This window comes from Ictidomys tridecemlineatus, chromosome 3, assembly GCF_052094955.1.
Source record: "Ictidomys tridecemlineatus isolate mIctTri1 chromosome 3, mIctTri1.hap1, whole genome shotgun sequence".
Lineage (NCBI taxonomy): Eukaryota > Metazoa > Chordata > Mammalia > Rodentia > Sciuridae > Ictidomys > Ictidomys tridecemlineatus.
In genome coordinates, this window is record NC_135479.1 from 138,449,407 (window position 1) to 138,469,422 (window position 20,016).

General features: G+C 45.8%; 1 long non-coding RNA gene across 8 annotated transcripts in view; it reads right to left on the reverse strand.

Moving 5' to 3' along the window:
- Positions 1 to 17,996: 17,996 nt before the first annotated feature.
- LOC110599487 (uncharacterized) overlaps positions 17,997 to 20,016 on the reverse strand; it is a 30,562-nt gene continuing 28,542 nt past the window's right edge. For all 8 annotated transcript variants that reach the window (XR_013436775.1, XR_013436774.1, XR_013436777.1 and 5 more), the window contains one exon: positions 17,997 to 18,357. This is a non-coding gene — a long non-coding RNA (uncharacterized LOC110599487). The remainder of the gene's footprint in view (positions 18,358 to 20,016) is intronic.

Genomic DNA, 20,016 nt, shown 5'->3' on the forward strand with positions numbered 1-20,016 from the left:
TCAGTAATAAAAAGATAATCCAATTTTTTACATGACCAAAGAAAATAGACACTTTATGAAAAGAAGATATACCAATGACTCACCACAATACATACATGCGAAAGTACACAACATCATCAGTCACCAGAGAAATACAAATCAAAACAGAGATACACTCAAAAACTAAAAACTGATAATACCAGATGTTGGAGATGATGTGAACTCTTGTACATCACTAACAGGAATGTCAAATGGTGCAGCCACTTCAAGACACAAAGAGTTTCTCACAGAGTTTAACATTTACCTACAGAGTGGTGTACCGGCAAGTATTTAAGAATGGGTTGTCTGCGGAAAAATCAAGCCTGATTTGCTGGTTTCCCTGATGTAAATACTCCCTCCATGGCCAATTGCAAGGCAACAACATGACATCACTGAAAGCAGAGTTAGAAAAAGATGAGCACAAATCAGCTCTTGCTAGCTGGTTCCCATCCACCCTGGCACACCCTGCATCTATCCTGTGACCTAGCAACCCTCCTCAGAGGTACTTGCCTAAGACAAATGAAAACATGTCCACAAAAGGCTGCACTCATGATAACCCAAACTTGGAATTCATAAATAAGCTGTGCTAGAGTCACACAAGAGAGCATCATGGAATAACTACTCCTTGATGAAAATGATTGATCTACTGAACCTCGTAACAGGCTTGTTTGAGATTGTGCCAAATATCAAAAAGATGAAGCTGTGCGAAAGACAGTAAGCAGGGGAAGAGCATCCTGTGTGACTGCAATTTATATGATGTTCTAGAATAGTCAAAACTAACCAATGGTGACAAAAATGAGATCATGACTCCTGCAGGGGGGACTTTTCTGGAGAGATCATGACTGCTGGAGTGGGGGGGACTTCCCTGGACCTTGATATGCATTAGTCATAATGAAAGTGTGAAAGATATTATTTCATATTTCATTATATATAAATAGACTATGCCTCTGAAGGAAAAAGGTCATTGCAACTAGAAAACCTTGGTTTCACTTCACTAGAACACTCCAGTACCTTAGAAGCCAAGCACCACAGACCAGCTTGGAGGTTACAAAACAGCTGGCCAGGCACATGAGCCTCAGGGAGTAAACTGGGTTTCTTTTATTTTCTTTTAGCAAAACCAACAAAGCATTATTTGCTTTACCTCCCACTGAGGTTACTAGGTCCACCAGCCACAAGACAGAGCCCATCCCTTCCTGGTGAGGTTGGCCTGGCCCTCTCTTCCCACAACCCAGCTGATCCTTCCTCCAGCCCAATATTCCCTCCCCTATCTTTGAGGAATCCATTTATAAAACTTGCAAAGTGACTCTGTTCTCTCCACTCCCTCATATTTTTCTCCAACTCTCCCTTCTTCCTATCCATTGCCTTCCATCCCTCTTCCACTTTAAAACCCTTACAGAAACACATGCTAGTGAGTCAACAACCTCAGGCAGTCAGGAATCCCTGTCTGGAAGAGTTTTAATTGCCATTAAAGCTCAAAGATCATCTAGTAACTTATCAAAGTCATCCAGTGTGTTGAGTTCAAGTTACTCAAATTCTCTGAGCTCAATTTTTTTTGCAAACTAGGAAAAATAATTCCCGGGGATCTATTTTAAGAATAAATGATAACCTGTGAAAGCGTCTGCTGGACCGGGAGAGTCAAGGTTTATAGCTATTTTCTTTTTTCATATTTCTTGTAATGAGTTCTAACCATGCACATTTCAATGACACCATTCTAAAGAGTTTAGGCAACTCTCCCAAGTCACACCTAATTGAGGAGCAAAGACCAGATGCTAGCTGAGGCCTCTGCTCCTCTTCTCAGTGCTTGGCCCTCATGGAAGTTCCCAGGGGAGAAGGCCTTGTAGCCCAGGCCACAGAAACGGTCTCCACTCACCATGTTGCTGTCTCTGCAATCCTAGAAAAGTAGCCTACAAGGGCCAGATGCAGGAAGATGGACAGGCTGTTGTTCCACACAAAAACAATAGACCTCCTTTCACACACCCCTACCTTTTACCCCTTAATTAGTCTCTTATGTATATAAAGTCTCCTTGTATATAAACATAAAACTCCCCCAGTTTTATAAAGATACTTGTAGCACTCTCAGAGACCAAATGTGAGGCTATTGTAAAACTTCACATAATGCACAGGGTTTCCTTTTGCTTTTCTGTGTTTTATTCACGCAGTGTTTTCCTGTAACAAAATGTGCTAGTCAGGGCCTAGTTACTCCCCAGCCCTCCCACCATGTGGCTTATTTATTCTTCACACTCTCTGCTGTCAAGATGGCTAGTCCTCCAAGACATTGCTGGTGATTCTCCTTAATTGCCTTGCTCCTAGAGTCTCATGTGCCTCCAGTCTTATTATCTGACCTTTTGTTTGTTTGTTTGTTTGTTTGTTTGTTTGTTTTTGATACTGGGGATTGAACCCAGGGGCACTTAACCACTGAGCCACATTCCCAACCCTTTTTTATATTTTATTTAGAGGCAGGTCTTGCTGAGTTGCTTAAGACCTTGTTAAGTTGCTGAGGCTGGCTTTGAACTTGCCATCCTGCTGCCTCAGCCTCCCAAGCCACTGGGATTACAGGCGTGTGCCACTGCACGAGGCTTATCTAAACTTCTCTGTGGACTTCTCAATGTTCCTCCAACAAACATAATACTTTCCTATCCCTGAGTTTTGCTCATGCTGTCTCCACCACATTCCCTTTCTCTTCACAGAGTACCCAATCTTTGAAACTTAGACCAAAGGCCAGTTCCTCTGTGAAACTGACCCTGATGTCCCCAAATGTAAGTACTCTCTTCCCTCCTTTGAGCCCTATGGTACTTCTCTTAACCTCCTTGTTGCGGCATCCGTTCCTGTCTCCCTCCCACAGACTGAGAGGTTCCTGAGTTCATGGGTGAGTGGGTAGATGGGTGGATGGACGGATAGACTCATGCATTCAGAATGCACCCAGGTGTAGAATGTATAAGAATCTTTGAGTAGATAGATAGGTAACAAGCAGGCAACATTTCCTAGAGCTATAAGATATTCTCATACCTGAGTTTCTGCATCATGTTAATATATGTATTTGTTCGATATTTATTTAACAGCTTCAATATCTGACTCATCCATCTGCAATCTATGTCTGGTCTAGGGGACAGGTATTTGGATATATTTTATTCAAGCTGAAATCCTAAGTCCTGTGTAGTTAGTGTTTATGAAAAACAAAGAGCCAAAGACATTTTCATTCATTCCCAACCTAAAACCAAAAGAGTTTTTTGCCAGTACTCAGAAGTAGATATCAACATATTTCTTGTTTCTGCTCTTTGGGCCCCAGCTGAGAGGGAGGTCAACTTGTCCAACCACTTGCTTTATAGATGAAGAAACTTTGGTCTGAAAAGGGAAAGTGTCTTGCTCAAGATCAGAGGTACAGTAAGACTACATCTGTGGGTCTTGACTCTCCAAGCCTGGCCCTGTCCTTTAAACCTTCCAACTTAAAGCCAAAGGACTGGCTTATCCATTTCTGGTATATTTCAGACCTTGATTTAAAAAAAAAAAAATGGATGCTTGGGAAGAAAACCCAAGACTTCTCTGGAGAGGAGTAAGACTTTTAGATTCTTTTTCTGCTTAACACCATTAGATTTGAGATCTTAACTTTTCAATGTCTTGTTTGTGCAATGGAAAGAAAAATGTTGTGTCCCTGACTTTCCAGGGGCTCTGGAAGATTCCAAAGTGTGTTCACCCAGTAAACACATTTGGAAAATATTATTTGGAAAAAATAATTGGAGAACTTCATGCTGTTGACTCTGAATTTCCTTCTTAGCAGAACTTATCACATCTACCAGCCCGTGTCACTGTCAGGGGCCGAATGTATATTGATAGATATATATGTTCTGAGAATCCCCCAGTACCACATCAAGAACTGACCAATCTCTACTCCCACAAGGTACCCACTTATTGAAGAACAAAATACTCAGGTAAGCCTGCGTACTACTGATTTCTCTGATACCCTGCTTCTGGTTTCTCAACTCCCACGTACAGCTTAACCACACTTTCCAGGAATTTCTAAAACTCTGAACCAAAATTCCCAGAAACAATTTCAATTCTGTTCTGTGATTATCACTTCTTGATGACTATAGTTCAAAACCTCAGCTCCCTCCTTTAAAACAATACCAATATCTGCCTCAAAACTGTGTAAATAACAGAGGACACAACTTATCTACGTATCTCAACTACAGCCATGACCATTAAATTTTTCTTCTAATTGTCATTTTTCCCCTGGAAAAATCCAATGATAATATGAAGAAAAAGAGAGAGCAACCAGGAAACAGGGGCACTGCAGGGTGGGAGAGCATTCTGTAAGAACTTGACCTCTTCCCCCGGAATCCAAGCAGCAATTATGACTGATCAGCCAACCCGAAACACATCCTGCTTTTATGAATTTCCAATCAATACCCAAAATGCCAGAAGTTTCTATTCAAATTAAAAAAAAAAAAAAAGTGAGAGAGGAAGAAAGGAAGAAATCTGAACAGCGGACAAAACCCAGGCGGCCGCGGCTCCCACTCCAGCTTGCGGAGCCGGGACAATGGTGAGAAATCAATGCCCAGAACCACAAGGCAGCTTTCAGACACCTCTTGACCCTGTCACTTCCTGGGTAATTAAGAGGCACTACAGTTCCGTGTCACTGTCAGGGGCTGAATGTATATCGATAGATAGATATATATGTTCTTAAAAGATTCTTTTTCTACAGCCCTGGTCAGAATCCTGCCAAAGAAAAGGGGGAGAAGAAAGGCATTTTGTCCTGAGTGCAATGAAAGGAAACATGAAAGGAGAAACCTAAATTTTTCAGCACAGTCTGCTCCTGACATGGGAAAATGGCGCAGACAAGAATAGATGGCTTGTTCGCCTTGGTTTTTTTCTTCCTTCCCTTGACAGATTATCTCTGTGAATGTGTTGTAGGCAGCGGGACACCCCTCCCTCTCTGTGCTCTTCTTCAGATACTCTAAAAGCAAGAATGCAAACCCTGAGGTCCACATGACAGGCCAAGTCCCTGCTTCGCTTCCTGAGGCACCAAAGGGGGTTGCTTCCCTTCTTTGGGCCTCGGTTTCCCCAAGTGAGAGAAATTGGACCAATCCCTCTTTAGAGCCTTTTCCAAGGCTGGCATTCACCCGGGCCATGAGAAATGGCTTCTGTCTTCTAGCCCTGCCAAGGAAACAGGAACACGGCCTACTGGGAGGGAAGAAGTGGGCATCTCTACTCATGCCTGTCAGATACCAGTTTTCAAGGTCACTCAAACCAGTGGGGAGCCCCAAGGTGAGGGAGAACACTGAAGGGGTTTTGAGGACTCTGACTCAGAGGGTCATTCAGTGAGTCTATGTCCTTTCCCAGTGGCACTTTGTCAGAGTGACCAGTCTGCTTTGGGAACTGATGCAAGCTGCTTGTTCATTACAGACAGCGAGCTTCCTGCCTCACGGCCTGCACTGATTTATCTGTGCATCCCAATTTGATTAAACAATATCCCAATTTAATGAGAGAGCAGGGGAAGGATATGTGTTCTGATTGGATGCCTCAGCATATCGCTGCAACATGCAATAGATTTTTATTTCACCAAACCTCGTCACTTCTAGTTAACTAGCTTTACATCTGGAGGATAAGAGCCTGGTTCTATCACCTCTTCAGGACCATAAGCAGTACAGTGACTGGGTACACAGACCAGTAAAGTATGAGGGAAGGCATGGATGGCGAATGATGTCATGAGACATCATTGAGAGCTTCCTCTGATCTGCCAACTCTGGCCCTTGGCATGGGACATGTGTATATGGTGAGCAACCCTGTCATCAGTGTGGCCCACTGATACCCTAAAATCAGTAACATGCTCTTCATGGCATTGTAAGGGTGTTACGTCACATTCCCACGGGTTCCTGGTAGGCTAAAAGATGCCCTGTAAGTTGCAAGGTCTAACTCACCAAAGATGTCCTCCTCCACTTTGGGAACACCAAAGGGACAAGCAGACTAGTAAATGTGAAAGGGATCACACTTACCTAGGGGAAAAGCACGATGAAAATTCATGATCCTCACAATGGGTTTGTAACTCAGCTGAGGCTTCTCTCCAGGTTCTCTCCTGTTCATTCCTGCCTGCATTTGAAAGCTTCCTGGGTGAACTTAAGAAACCAGCTCCCTAAGACCTGTCTGTCTTCCTTCCCATCCTCAGTTGAGGGTGGGGCACCAGGTCAGTGCCACCCATTCTGAGCAAGGACAGGCCCTCCCTAGGTACCACAGACCATTAGTGCTTGGGCCTCCTAACCACTTTCTTCTTGTTGGTTTAAACCCTGTCCATTTATTCTTACAGTGGCTTGAGGGACAAAAGGGACAAGTATTACCAGTGTTAGGGTGGCTCAGTGCTATTGAGCACCTGAAATGTGGCTAGTGTGACTATAATGATTTTTTTATATTATTACATTCTAAATTATTTAAGCAAATTTAAGTAGCAGCACGTGTCTGTAGCAACCGTGCTGGACAGCAGCTCTGCTCTGGACTCATCCCCATGGTCCAAATTTGACAAAATTTGAAGTATTTGTGAACTTTATAAATCCTTGAAAAATATGAATAAGACAATAAGCAAACTAGCTAAAAGAAGGAACTGGTTTCTTAGCTCTCACCAGGCACTAGATTTTTTAAATTCCACCAAGGCCTGCCCTCAGTTGGTGGCCGCACCCTCCTTGAAGCACCCAGCAGCAGGATGTCCTCCAGGATGCCCCCCCTCCCTCCAATGGCCCCTGGCACACTCTCCCCCTGGATCATTCCCATCCCAGCACGGATGACATATGACTATGTGTGCAGCAGCAACTCTGCTGTGCTGTGAGCAAATGGGAGACAGGGATTGGACTCACCCATCCCTGAATACCTCTCCAACTTCCACCAATGCCTGTCACACAGATAGCATTCAAAAGGGGTTGTTCTGAGCAGAATTCCCAGTACTGAACTCCAAGGCTGTTATGATTACAAGGTCAGACTCTTCAATCACTGTAATGTTTATATTCCTCTCACATGTTGAAGCCTAATCCCCAAAGCGATAGCATTTGCAGAGGGGGTTGGGGGTAGTAATTAGGTTTCAATGGGATCATCAAGGTGAAGCCTCTGTGATGGGATTCCATGCCCTTATAAGAAGAGGATGCAACCAGAGTCCTCCCTCTGCCATCCCAGGACATAGTAAGAAGGCAGACTTCTGCAAACCAGGAAGACAGCCCTCACGAGACACCATGCATCAGCTACCGCCTTGATCTTAGACTTCCTAGCCTCCAAACTTTGAGAAATAAATGTCTGACATTGAAGCCAGCCAGTCTGTGATATTTTGTTAAAGCATCCTGAGCCAACTGAGGCAGAGAAGAGCAGCATTCAACATCAGCCTTTTGACACACACTCTTTAAAGAAAAAAGCAAGCCAAGAAAGACATTTTACCCAGTACCTCCATGGTGACTATAGGGTCAAGAAAGAACCAGACCCTGCTCTGAGGAGGACTCAGTACTGTGAGAAAAATGGCCAAGTACAGGAGGAATTATGATCTCAGATGTGATTTGATCAATGCAGATGGAGTCCTTGGAAACTTTACAAGAAAGAGAAATCAGGCACTACTAAAATTAGGAGGGAGAGGGACAGGAGAACACCTCTTCCTAATAAAAGTGGAGCATCTGAGCCAGGACTAGGGGATCAGATGGATGTGCTTGTACAGAAAGGAACAAAGGGCGGGGGCCGAGGAGCAGGAAGTAGGGGGGGCGGACATCTATGGACTAGAGACTAGTCCAGCCTTTTATGCAGCTGTGCTTCAGAGTGAGGCTGAAAAGCAGCTCAGCTCAGGCTGAAGCACTGATGGCAAAGGTTCCCCACCCCAAAACTGCAAGATTTTCTATTTCTAGCTTCTAGCCCCCCCACCCCCACCCCACCCCCACCGCTGTAATGGATCTTCCAGTCTCAAGTCCTACCCCTTTCAGAAGAGTGAGGGTGGACAGCTGGACAACCAGTGTGGCCTCCCAAGTGTCCGTGGGAAGGGGCTGGGCTGTCTGCTCCCCTCTCTCTTCCGCCTGCTGTGAAATCCACATCAGCTGGAGATGCCCTAGAGATCTGTTTCCATCTGTTCTGGGCCTGGCTGGTGAGAAAGCCTCAGGATTTGAGAGGCCAGCCTGGGGGTGGGGTCAGGAAGGATCCCACTGCAAAAGCCTGTTCAGCCAACCCTGGGAACAGCTGCCCTGAAGGGGCCAGGAGGATCCCAGCTTCCCAGCAGCTCTCAAATCACCCATTTTGTAGCTGAGTTGCTAATGATGCAATTAAGTTCATCAGAAAAACATCTGTTCTGGATGACAGGACTGCTGGCCTTGCTCTGCTGGAGGCTCACCAGAGGCAGGGGACTTAAGTCACTAAACAACCAGGAGCATTGATGTCCCCAAGAGCCTCAAAACTACCCCTTCAGACATTATGGACCAGCAAGTATCCTCTGCACCCTGAGCCGGGACCTGAGGTTGAAAGCTCATTCTAGGCTGTAAAGTCCCAGGGGTCACTGCCACCAGAAGCTCCTCCGGTGTTCCTGTCAGTTCTACGAGGCTGGGCAAGGGCTATGCTTCAGAACAAGTACTCCGTGGACAGCTGCTATTTACAGGCAACCTTGTCTGAGCAGTTTCCTCCAAAGGCCAGGCTCACATGCAGGTGTGTTTGGGGATAATCCCAAGGAGCAGGGGTGAGCTGCAGCTGGAGAGTGAAACCTGGAAATGAGAGAGAAAGACAATACCAGGGTGTATTGCCCAGGCTGCAGCCACAGGAGAAGCTAGCACTGGATTCCATGGAAACTTCGAAAACACTTGGAGAAATGCATCCCAGAACAGCCCACCCTATAGGTCAAAGAGGGAAGCATTTTTCCCATAGGTTCCTGTCTTCATGGGTCAAAGGTCACTCCGGGGGTGTGACCTGGAAAGTTCTATGAATGCAGATTGGCAAGTGTCGTTATAGTAGGACAGAAAGACTCAGAACAGGAAGTGAGAGGTATGTGGTGGGCCCAGGGCAAGGTGCTGCATGGAGCTTCTTGAAGTCTGCAATCATCTGGGAGCTACAGCTTGGCTGCAGTAGGAAGGAGCCTGAAAAGGAATTTTCCAGAAGGCTTGGGTGTGTTGCATTTGCTTTTACATGTCTCTCCCTGGAGTCCAGGGCACAGGCTCAACCTGCTGGAGTCTGCACTTGTTTCCTAAAGCTACTGTAACAAATTACTATAAACCTGGTGCCTTGAAACAATACTAATATATTGTCTAACAGTACTGGGATGGGAATCTACAACGGGACTCACTAAGCTTAAATCAAAGTATCAGCCAGGCTGAGTTCTCATTCTGGAGGCTCCAGGAGAGAATCTGTTTTCCTGCTTTTTTCCAGCTTGTAGGGACCACCTGTTTCTTCCTCTATCTTCAAAACCAGCCATGGCAGGCCTGAGCCTTTCTTTCATGAGTTTCATGAGCTGAATCTGATTCTCCTGTTTCCCTCTTTTATTACAAGGTCCCTTGTGGTTACAGCTGACCTGCAAGCTTAATTGCAGCTGCAACCTTAATTTCCCTTTGCCCACAACATAATACATTCACAGGTTCTAGGGATCACAATGTAGCAGCTTTGAGTGCCATTGTTCTGCTTAGTACAGACGCTGTTCTGCCTTCTCCCAAAACAAGACCTCAGCATTTATACTCAGCTTTGACCTCAGCATTTGAAGCTGACTTTCTAGAGCGTCCATGATCCTACAGCCTCTCAGCATGGCCTTCTGCTTTGTTGAGGATAACTAAGGCCAGTAGAGCCTCAGGCCAGCCTGAGCATCATGGAAAGAGCCTGAATTTCACAGATACAGGCGTTGAGCTACAATCCCAGCCCACTAAATAGCTGGTGGAGAGGCCTGGAGCAGGTTACTCAGCCTTTCCTGGCCTCCACAACCTCATCTGTGTAGCAAGGATAGTGCCCCAGGGGCCAGTCAGGATTAGAAATCACTTTTTTGACCCTTAAAAAATACATGTTGTGGCTTCCTTGTGACTGGCACTTTTCTAAACCCTGGGAATACAACAGGTGATAAGGTCAAGTCCCTACCCTCATCAAGCTTACATTCTAGTTGTGTATAATGTGTTAAGTCTTTAGACAGTGCCTGGAACATAGTAGGTGCTCAATAAGTTAAATGCATCATTCGAGCTCTCAAGCTTGCCCTTATCAAGGAAATAATAGTGTACATGTGATTATAACCATTATCTCATTTGGTGCTCACAATAATAATTCAAACATAGAAGAGTTAGCAGCCTTATAGCCACAGTAAAAACCTATGCCCCATCCAAGCACTCAGTCATTCAGAACATGTCACCTCTTGTCCTATTTCTATCCTTTCCTTAGGCAGGGCAAAGGGTTGAGGGGTAGGAAACATTAATTAATTAATTAATTATAAAAATGCTCTTCTCTTAGAGGTATAGTTGCAGTAAAATAGTTTAAATCATGTTCTCATCTTGTGTAAATGTTTTGTTTTGGAGGAACAAGCACTTGCCCTTCTCTTCTTGCATTTATCCCAGGCTGCCCCCCATTAGCATGGGTGTTTTCCTCTCTCTCTCCCACAAAACTTTGAACTGACTCAGGAGGCCCAGTGGAGTACTTTGTAATTATCTAGTGGTTCTCAGGAAGCCCTTGCTAACTCTGCCCCCTTCCTGCACCCCCACAGTCCCTTGATGGAGGAGAATCCTAGAGCTTACTCACCTGAGACCTCAAATGACTAGCCCATGCAAGACAGTTTCTCTTGAAGTCTCTGTTGTTACATTCAGGTTACCAGAGATGAGTTTCCGCCAGCTGGCCCTAGTGCCCTAGTGCCCTCCACCTACAGAGCAATCCTGGGATGTCTGTGAGCTGGCACCTGGATATTCCTGTGTCCTCATCTCTAGCGCCTACAAGGCAAGAGCCAATCTGGTAGAGTCTGAGGGTTCAGGACGGGATGGACTGGTGCTGTGGGCAGTTGTTCCTATCTGTCCCCATCATCTGGCACGTGCCTCTGCTGCCCTTTTCCACACGGTGCCTGCTAGACTACCAGGGCTCCCTCCTCCAGCTCAGTTCTCCTAGGCTCAGCAGGCAGGATGCCATAATTCTCAAGAATAAAGCAAACATTTGAGGGTTTGACAAGCTCAGCATTTGCATGTCTGTTTTCAGATACAGCCTCATCTTGGGGGGATTAAAGCCTTTTCCCTCCTTTCCTCCCATCCAGCCCAAAGTATGAACGTATTTTTGACATAGTTGGCTGAAAAAAAAAAAAAAGATTTCTAAAGAGAAAAATACCACCCATGCCCTGTAATTTCAGCAACTTGGTATAAAAGCACACCAAAGGGGAAGGGGAAGGGGTGGAGAACAGAAAAGAAAAATCTCTAGTCAAACAGATTGTTGATCTTCAAGTGGGCGATTCATTAGCTTTCGTCTCTAGTCTCAGGAAATGCACATGTTGGTTCCGTTACTGGGAAAGGCGTTATCTCTGCACTAAGGGGAAGGGCTGTGCCCCTTGAGGCCAAGAGGTTGGGGACAGGAAATGGGGGAAGGGGCAGAGGCCCAGGGGCCAGAGCTTGGAGGCACTGGCAGGGGAAGGAGAGACAGGGATTGCTCTTTGGGGCATTTTACATTAAGACCTTGGCTTATCCAGATGTTAAAAGGCTCTGAATATGGAGAAGAACAATTTCATCTCCAGTTTGGGAAGCCTTGCTATCCAGAGATCTGCCTCCCTGAGGAGGTCCTCTTTTGCCTGCTATGAGCAGATAAAATGAACCCATGGGGGGGTTTTCAGAGAAGTTTCAAGGAGTAGGGCTTGTCCTAAATTACTAAAGCTTTTCTCTTGAGAGGTGATTTCCACAAAGACCAACTCTATCCTCAATGGGAGTGGAAATGATAAACCCCCTGGATGGGGTGAACTTTGCAGCCATTGTTTCAAAGAAGACAGAGCTGTTATCCAAGACAGTGGCTGAGGATTGAGGGCTAAGCCTCAGATCCACAGATGGAGCAAAAGGCGATGCTTATTTTCAGGGCAATGCGGGTTTGCCCAGGGAACAACCATCCTCCCATCCAATCGCGTAATGACCAAGTGTCTGGGTGGAGACAACCCCTGCATTACTTGGGGATTCCCTGCAACCTCAGAAGACAAAGTAAGCCCACACAACCCTGGAAAGGAAATGTGAAGGGAATAACGGGAACTTTACAGAACCCCCTTTAAGTTAGCTTCCCGTGGAGGGGTCCAGAAGGTGGTTCAACCTGATCATCAGAGACAGGGCCCGGCACATATGGCTAGGAACAAACATCCTAACACACACCCGGGGCGTTCAGAGATTGCTTGTGGCCTGAGCCCTGCATGACATAGACCAAGGGGACATATCGGTGTTAGTTGGGAGAAAATTTCAAGATGAAGTCAAAGGGTTGAAGCCAGAGGGAAAGAGCCCACTTTTCAGAGGAGCAGGGACAGTAGGGCAAAGCAGAGGGAGAATCATGGCAGGACCCAGTGCCCAGACCAAAGGAGCAAGGAAGAACTCCTCAGCCAGGGCCAGGGGAGGCCAATACTTGAGGCCCATGTGCAACTTGTGCCAGTCAGTGACAGCCTAGGCATGTCCCAAGGCCATCGCAAGGAGTTGTTGCCCAACACATGCTGAAGGGCAGAGGACTGGACCAGGGCAGGCCTGAAAGTGGCACATTGAAGAAAACTGGAAGGCAAAAATGTCGGGAAGCCAGAGAACTTGCTTTTCATATTTTTTTTCTTTTTCATTTGTTCTTTTTAGATTGCATGACAGTAGAGTGTATTTTGACATATTATACATACATACAGTATAACTTCCCATTCTTACAGTTGTACATGATGTGGAGTCTCACTTGTCATGAATTCATATATGAACATAGGAAAGTTATGTCTGATTCATTCTACTGTCTTTCCTATTTCCATCCCCCCTCCCTTCTCTTCATTCCTCTAATCCATGAACTTCGATTCTTCCCTCCCACCCTGACCCCTTATTACAATATCTACATATTAGAGAGAACATTTGGCCCTTGGTTTGGGGGGATTGGCTTATTTCACTTAGCATGAGAGCCTCCACATTTACCAGCAAATGCCATAATTTCATTCTTCTTTGTGGCTGAGTAATATTCCTTTGTATATATGTACCACATTTTCTTTATTCATTCATCTGTTGAAGAGCATCTAGGTTGGTTCCATAGCTTAGCTATTGTGAATTGAGCTGCCGTAAACATTGATGTGGCTGTGTCACTGTAGTATGCAAATTTTAAGTCCTTTGAGTGTATGCTGAGGAATGGCTTAACTGGGTCAAATGGTGGGTCCATTCCAAGTTTTCTGAGGAATTTCCATACTGCTTTCCAGAGTGGTTGCAACAATTTGCAGTCCCACCAGCAATGTTTGAGTGGACCCTTTTCCCTACATCCTTGCCAACATTTATTGTTACTTGTATTCTTAATAATTGCCATTCTGACTAGAGTGAGATGGAATCTCAGTGTAGTTTTGATTTGCATTGGAGAACTTGCTTTAAATAAGACGCATTCCTTCCAGTCCCCATTCATCTTAGAATCTAAAATGAGTTGTCCGAAATAAGAGAGGCAAAGACACCAGCCAAGGTAGCACTGCCATTCTTGAAGAAGTCCCAGATCCATAGTTCTGGTCTTAAACTTCTCCTTTAAATAGTTCTGACTGCCTGTAAGCCTTCTCCCAGGAAAAGGTTAATTTCAAAAATCTCTTAGGTGCAAAACAGAATCTATTATATAAAATTTATGTAGCCCTCTCACCTTGGATTTTTTTTCCCTGAGTAGTTAGCTTTCCCTCTGCCTGACTGAAGCTAAGGTTGGAGGGGAAGTTTGCAATCAGCTGAGAGCGACAATTTCCAGGTCCACAGGCCCTGGGAGACAGTGCCCATTGGTGTTTAGGAAGGATGTCTGGCCTCAGTTTTGACCCCTAAAAAGAGAGCACTAGGACCCAAAGGCATTCAAGCAGAGGACAGAAAGGGTGAAAGCATGGCCCACACCTGGCACCTCGCTGCCACCCCCAACCCCAACCCAACCACCCAGCTCTGCTCCGCGGTGAACTGATTAGTCATTCGTAAGGCTGAAGTCATTAATTCAGGAAGGAAGCCACGCTAGCTGCCTCCTTTTCTTGCTGGGAGTTTGCTGCGGTTGCAAAACAGGTGAGTAATCAGACATTCTGGGAGCTCTTGCCAGGAAAGTTACCTTGCAGCTCCTTTGCTGGTGGGGAAGCCACGCTACCGGCCTGAATCACACTGGATCCCAAGGAGAGCAAGGCCAAACTTGCCTGGGTTCACCATTGCATCGTGAGACAGCAGAGGTGCACCAGGTCACCCAGCCTGCCTCCCCACCCACACACAGCTGGGGTGACCCTCTGTGAGGTGATCACTCGGCTGCATCTGGGGTTTGGGGAGACTCAAGGGACTGGAGACAGACATCCTGCAAGGCACAAGGGATACCAGATACAGCCCAAAGTCCCTGCTGGACAGATGGCAAAACTGAGGTGCAGGGATGAGCAAATCAAACAGGTAATATAGACCTAGGGTAGAACATTCATTTCTCAATAATCTGTCCCCCCGAAGTTTCTGCTGCACTCAAATATGTTAACAGATAATGTGAAGGCTCAGATTTTAAGGAAACCCAGGAATAACCAAAGGATAAAATCCCCCAATGTCTATTAGTACTGCCAAAAACGGTGGTTCAATAAAATGAAGTGCTAGTTGACCGTTGAAACATTGGCACCACTTTGTATATTCTGATATGGAGCTGTCCCCATGATACGGTTTTATGAGCAAGAAATCAAGGTTTAAAGACAGTATGTATTGTTTGCTACCCTTTTGAGCATGGACATACACACACTTTCATACACGCGGACATACACATAACATCTAGTGTTCGGAATGGTTTGGAGGGCCATTGTTATTATTAGTAACACTAATTATCATCAGAGTGCATTCTCTGACCATAGCCACTACCTAGCCAACTTCCCTTGGAAGACAGTGATCTGATTTATGCCCCTGAGCCCGACCAGTCCAAAACCCCCCTCTCCTCCACCTGTGGGTCTGCATTGGTCACCTCAATGTCTTGGTTTCCAGGTGCTCAGGAGCCTCTCTGTGGAAAAGCTCAGGGACTGGAGTATCCTTGATACCTCACCTTCCCTTCCCACCCCACCCCACCCCACTTCAGGCCACCGTGGCTCAGACCTCCACACTTGGCTGAGGTAACAGAGAAGCACCAGGAGGAGAAGGGCTTTGTGCCTTCAACAGCTGGCAGTCTCCGTGAGTCGTCTCTTCAGACGTAATACCCTGTGAGGACTCATTCCTTGAGCTGAAGGCCACCACCTCCTGTTCACTCACCAGCCTCTCCACAGAGAGGCCACAGAACAGCAATCTCAGGAAAGGGCTGAGCACCTCCAGGTGATTGCATGGGATAGACTGCTTCCCAGCCCCCACCCCAGGACTCAGGAGGAGGAGCCACCTGAGCAATACCTGGTGGGGCACCTAACTAGCCCCTGGATGAGAACAGTACCCTGGGTAGGACCCAGGCCACGGAAATGCCCAGAGAAAAGAAGCACCTGCCCAAAAATTCCTCCACGGAGTTCTCTGGAAAAATTACTTCAGGAACTCACACTATGGACTTCCACCTTCCTGGACATTCACGTGGCATTCTATCATCCCATCTTACACGTGAAGAAACCGAGGTGCCCGGGGGGCGGGGGGGGGGGTCAGATATTCTGGTATCGAGCCACAGTCTCTTCATCTATGTCCACGTTAAAATCAGCACCCAGAACATCAGAGGGATTCAGTCAATGTCAGCTGACTAAGTAGAAGAAACACCCACGTTGGTTTACCAAAGATGGAGACACTCATAATTTAGGACACCAACACTTGTTGTCTGGTATGGAAGAAAAAAACCAGCGCAGTGCTGTGGAGCCACTGGGACTTGATCAGGAAGCACACCTACCAGTTTAGGGCAATCAATCGTGTACTATTTATGGATGGTTGATTATGCATGAGGATCTTAGCCCTTATCTCGACTCCTAATTTCCGAGGCCTCTCCTCCCACCCCTGGCTCTATCATTACTGCCAAAGTCCTTCCCCCCACACACACACACCACTGCTACCTGTTTCTCTGTCTACCCTCCTTTCCCCATCACAAACCTCTCCCTCAGAATCTTCTGGTTTTGCTCTCTTTGGTGCCCATCCATGGATTGCTGTAGAAGGACAATCTTTCCTTTTTGAGGTCCTTCCCTCTTTCATCCATGTGCTCATGAATTCATCAAGTAATTCCCTGAACCTGGAAGTGCTAGACACTTCCCTAGCATCAATGTATATATAATCATTGAAAATAACACAGAATTTGATTCATCTTTCAAAAAAAAAAAAGAGAGAAAATTATTTTTAAAAATCCCAAATTAAGACAATTTCTAAGCAACAAAGATGGCATCAAAGAAGCATGAGTTGTTATTAAGGTATTATTATTATTATTTATTAATTATATTCCTGTCTTAAATTTTCCCTCAGTCACCAGAATGGATCAATAAATGGCAACATTTTCCTGGTCTGATGTTTTCTAAACCACATTACAAAGGCATGGAGTTTTAATTTCACATGCATTAGCTGGGTACTTTTTTCCCCCGGCCCCCCTCTCTCTCTCCCTCTCTCTCCTCAAAGCAGATAAATGAGGTTCTAAACTAAGGATAACAAGGCTTAACAGCAAGGCGCTTTTTAAAAAGTGAATCATTTCTCAGTTCTCCTTTGCTAATCTCTCTTGGTAACATTAATTATGAGTTTGTGCAGCGTGCCCCAAGGCAAGCTCAGCTTTCCCAGGACAATTAAAGTTACTTAATTATTAAAAACTGTGTGCTGCTGCCCTGGAGAGAAAGAGGCAGCCAGACCCGGCTCCCACAGCCCCCCACAGGAGTGACCGGACACTGTGGGAACTAGGCTCTTTTCCCTCGCCATTGTAATTCTTTCAATATAATCTACGAAAATCCCCTCCGCAGCCTCCCCCACCCCAGCATGAATGATTTAGGGACTGCTAGCTGCTGAGTCCAACCTGCCACCGGCTCCTCTCCACCTCCCCTGGGGTGGACTCCAGCTTCTCCAGGCCAGGGCAGAAGAGGCCCCAGGCCCTGGAGGTCTGGGGAGATGGTGGGCCTCTGTCTGGGTCCTGGTGCTGAAGGGAGTGTCCTGGAAAACGCTGAGCCTTGGTCTGAGTTGGTTCCTGTTGGGCCCATTCTTCATCAGACCTGATGCCTCAGGCCACACAGAAGAATCATTATCCACCCTAAAATGGGAGAAGGGAAGGAGGTTTCCCCAGCCAGGCCCTGTTTGCAGCAGATAGTACCAAGAGCAGATAAGAATTTCTAACAACCCTTATTCTCAGTGATTGTGTCAGTGAAGAAACTGAGGGTGGCCCTGCTTCTGCCATCAATACCTCCTGGCCCAGCGCCAGTCACTTCATCCTTTATTCTCATTCTTGGTTTCATACAGGGAGGTATCTTTACAATCTTGAGGGGCCTCTAATCCCAATACTTCCATGAATCTAACACTTCACTTCCCTGGAAAGAAAAACTCAAATTTCCCCCCTTTTATTTCCTACATTCATTCATTCACTCAGCAAGCACCCACTCCAGGTCAGGAGTTTTTCCAGCTGTGGACAGAACAGAGGAACCCAGCCCTTGTGGACTTTCTCTGATCCTCCCTGACATTTGCACACAGGAGGAAACCAGGCTAAGGAGGTTCCTGGGATCATCCAGCATGTTGCTGTGAGACGGGAGGAGACCAGAACTCCTGACCCAGGCAGCTCCCTCCCTATTCCTTTGCCTTCCCCCTCCTGCTCCAGGGGCCTCCCACCCTCAGCTCTGTCATGGGCTCTAAGTCTTCTGGGAAGCAGGCTCCAGTGGAAATATGCTGGCCCCATACATACATCATTTAGAATTTTCTAGTAGCTACATTTTGAAAAAGAAAAAAAAGCTAGTAGAATTTATTCCCATGATATATTTTATTTAACCAATATAGTAAAAATATCATTGTCCTGATTTATAATAATACAAAAATCATGCATAAGATGCTTTACATTTGTAAGTGAAATCTTCAAAATCCAGTTTGCATTTTACCTTTATCACACATGTCAATTTGGACAGTCGTATTTCAATGCTGAAAAGTACTTGTGCCTGATGGACAGTGTGGGGCTAGGGTTCCCGATGTCTCTCTGTGACACTCCTCAATACTCTTCACCACCCTTGGGGAACCAACGGCTCCTCATAGCCCATGGCAGATAGAGGCTGGTCTGGCTCCTTAGTTGTGCAGGGCATTTTCCTTAGGACATTGACACTGTGGAATACTATGAAGACAAAAGCAAAACTGAATCAAGGACATTCTTTTTATAAACACTTATAGAAAGGACAAAGCCTATCAATAAGTGAACAAGGCAAGAGACTGACAGCATGTATGGAATTCTGTTCTTGCATGTATACCTGAACTCTCCATGAAGGGATCCTAAGAAATCCTAAGAACATCAGCAGGGGAACTGGATGGATGGAGGGCAGCGGGACAGGGGGCATTTAAGGGCAGCGGGACAGGGGGCATTTATGGGTTTTTATGCTTTTTCAATTTTGAATACGTAGATGCATTAGGTTTTCAAAGATTAAAACAAAAAATTCTCTGTTGATGAGCACACTTTGGCTATGAGGCCGGCCCTGCCCTTTGCTCCTGCACCCATTTGCCTCACGCCCCATGGCTTTGCATCAGGAGCAAATGCAGGTCAGATTTGTGGTGTTGCCGCTGCTCCACAATAGGAAGAGGGAAGCTTGGCAGAAGCCCAGGGCAGGAAGACATGACACCGAGTGACTCTAAAGGGCTCTTTTGTTTCCAGAAAGGCAGTAGCTTCCACTCAGCATCCCTGCCCCCCTCACAGCCCGCTGTCTCTGGGATGCCTGTGCCACCTGCCACAAGAGCATCATTTCTCCCCCGGAAGAGCCTCTGAGTTCGAGGTCGGGAGGAGAAGGGGGCCCTGGCTGGGAAGGGGCATCCTCCTCTGTTCCCAAAGGATGTCATTCATTCCCAGGATTTCATTTCCAGAGGCATGATGCCACCCTGCCAGCTGCCCTCCAAATCCTGGCATCTCCAGTCTGACTGCTGAACAGAGCAATAGAGCTAAGAAAATAGGACATAAGCTTGTTTGCACATGTGTGTCTACCTTTGTGCATCTGTGGCCCACAATGTCATTCATTCACTCTTTCGTTATTCTTTCAACAAATGTTCCTTGAATCCATACGATATTCCAGCTGTGCTTTGCTCTTGGGATTCATCCAGGAATAAGACAGACAGACAAGGTCCTGTCTACATGAAACTTATAGTCCAGCAGGAGAAACACATAAATTAAAAATAATTCACTTCCACCTGTCAGAATAAGTGGAAGGAAAAATACATGAAATCAGGGCACATGAACTGGGAGGCCAGGGAAGTTTGCATGAGCCCAGTCATTTAAGTCAATCCTAAAACACATAAATGTTTCGGCATGGTGTCACACGTCTGTAATCCCCATAACTTGGCAGGCTGAGGCAGGAAGATTGCAAGTTTGAGGTCAGCTTTAGCAACTAGTAAAGCCCTACACAACTTAATGAGACCCTATGCCAAAATAAAGAACAAAAAGGGCTGAGGATGTAGCTCAGCAGTAAAGTGCCCCTTGGTTCAATCCCTGGTACAAAAAAAAAAAAAAAGACCAGAGGCCACATCCAAGTTCTCCCCCACCACACATATCAAGAGGCTCTGTACCACTGAGAAACCACTAGCCCTTTTTAAAAAATAAAAAATAAAATGCATAGATGATAATATGTGACAAGTGAGACTTCCATGGACAAGTACCCCACAGACTCAGATTGCCTCCTGTCTTTGAATAAAACATACACCTTTAAAAACTTTTATTCAGAAATAAATTTAAAATTGCAAAACATTAAAAAAATAAAAACAGTACAAAGAACATCTATATGTTTTAGCCAGA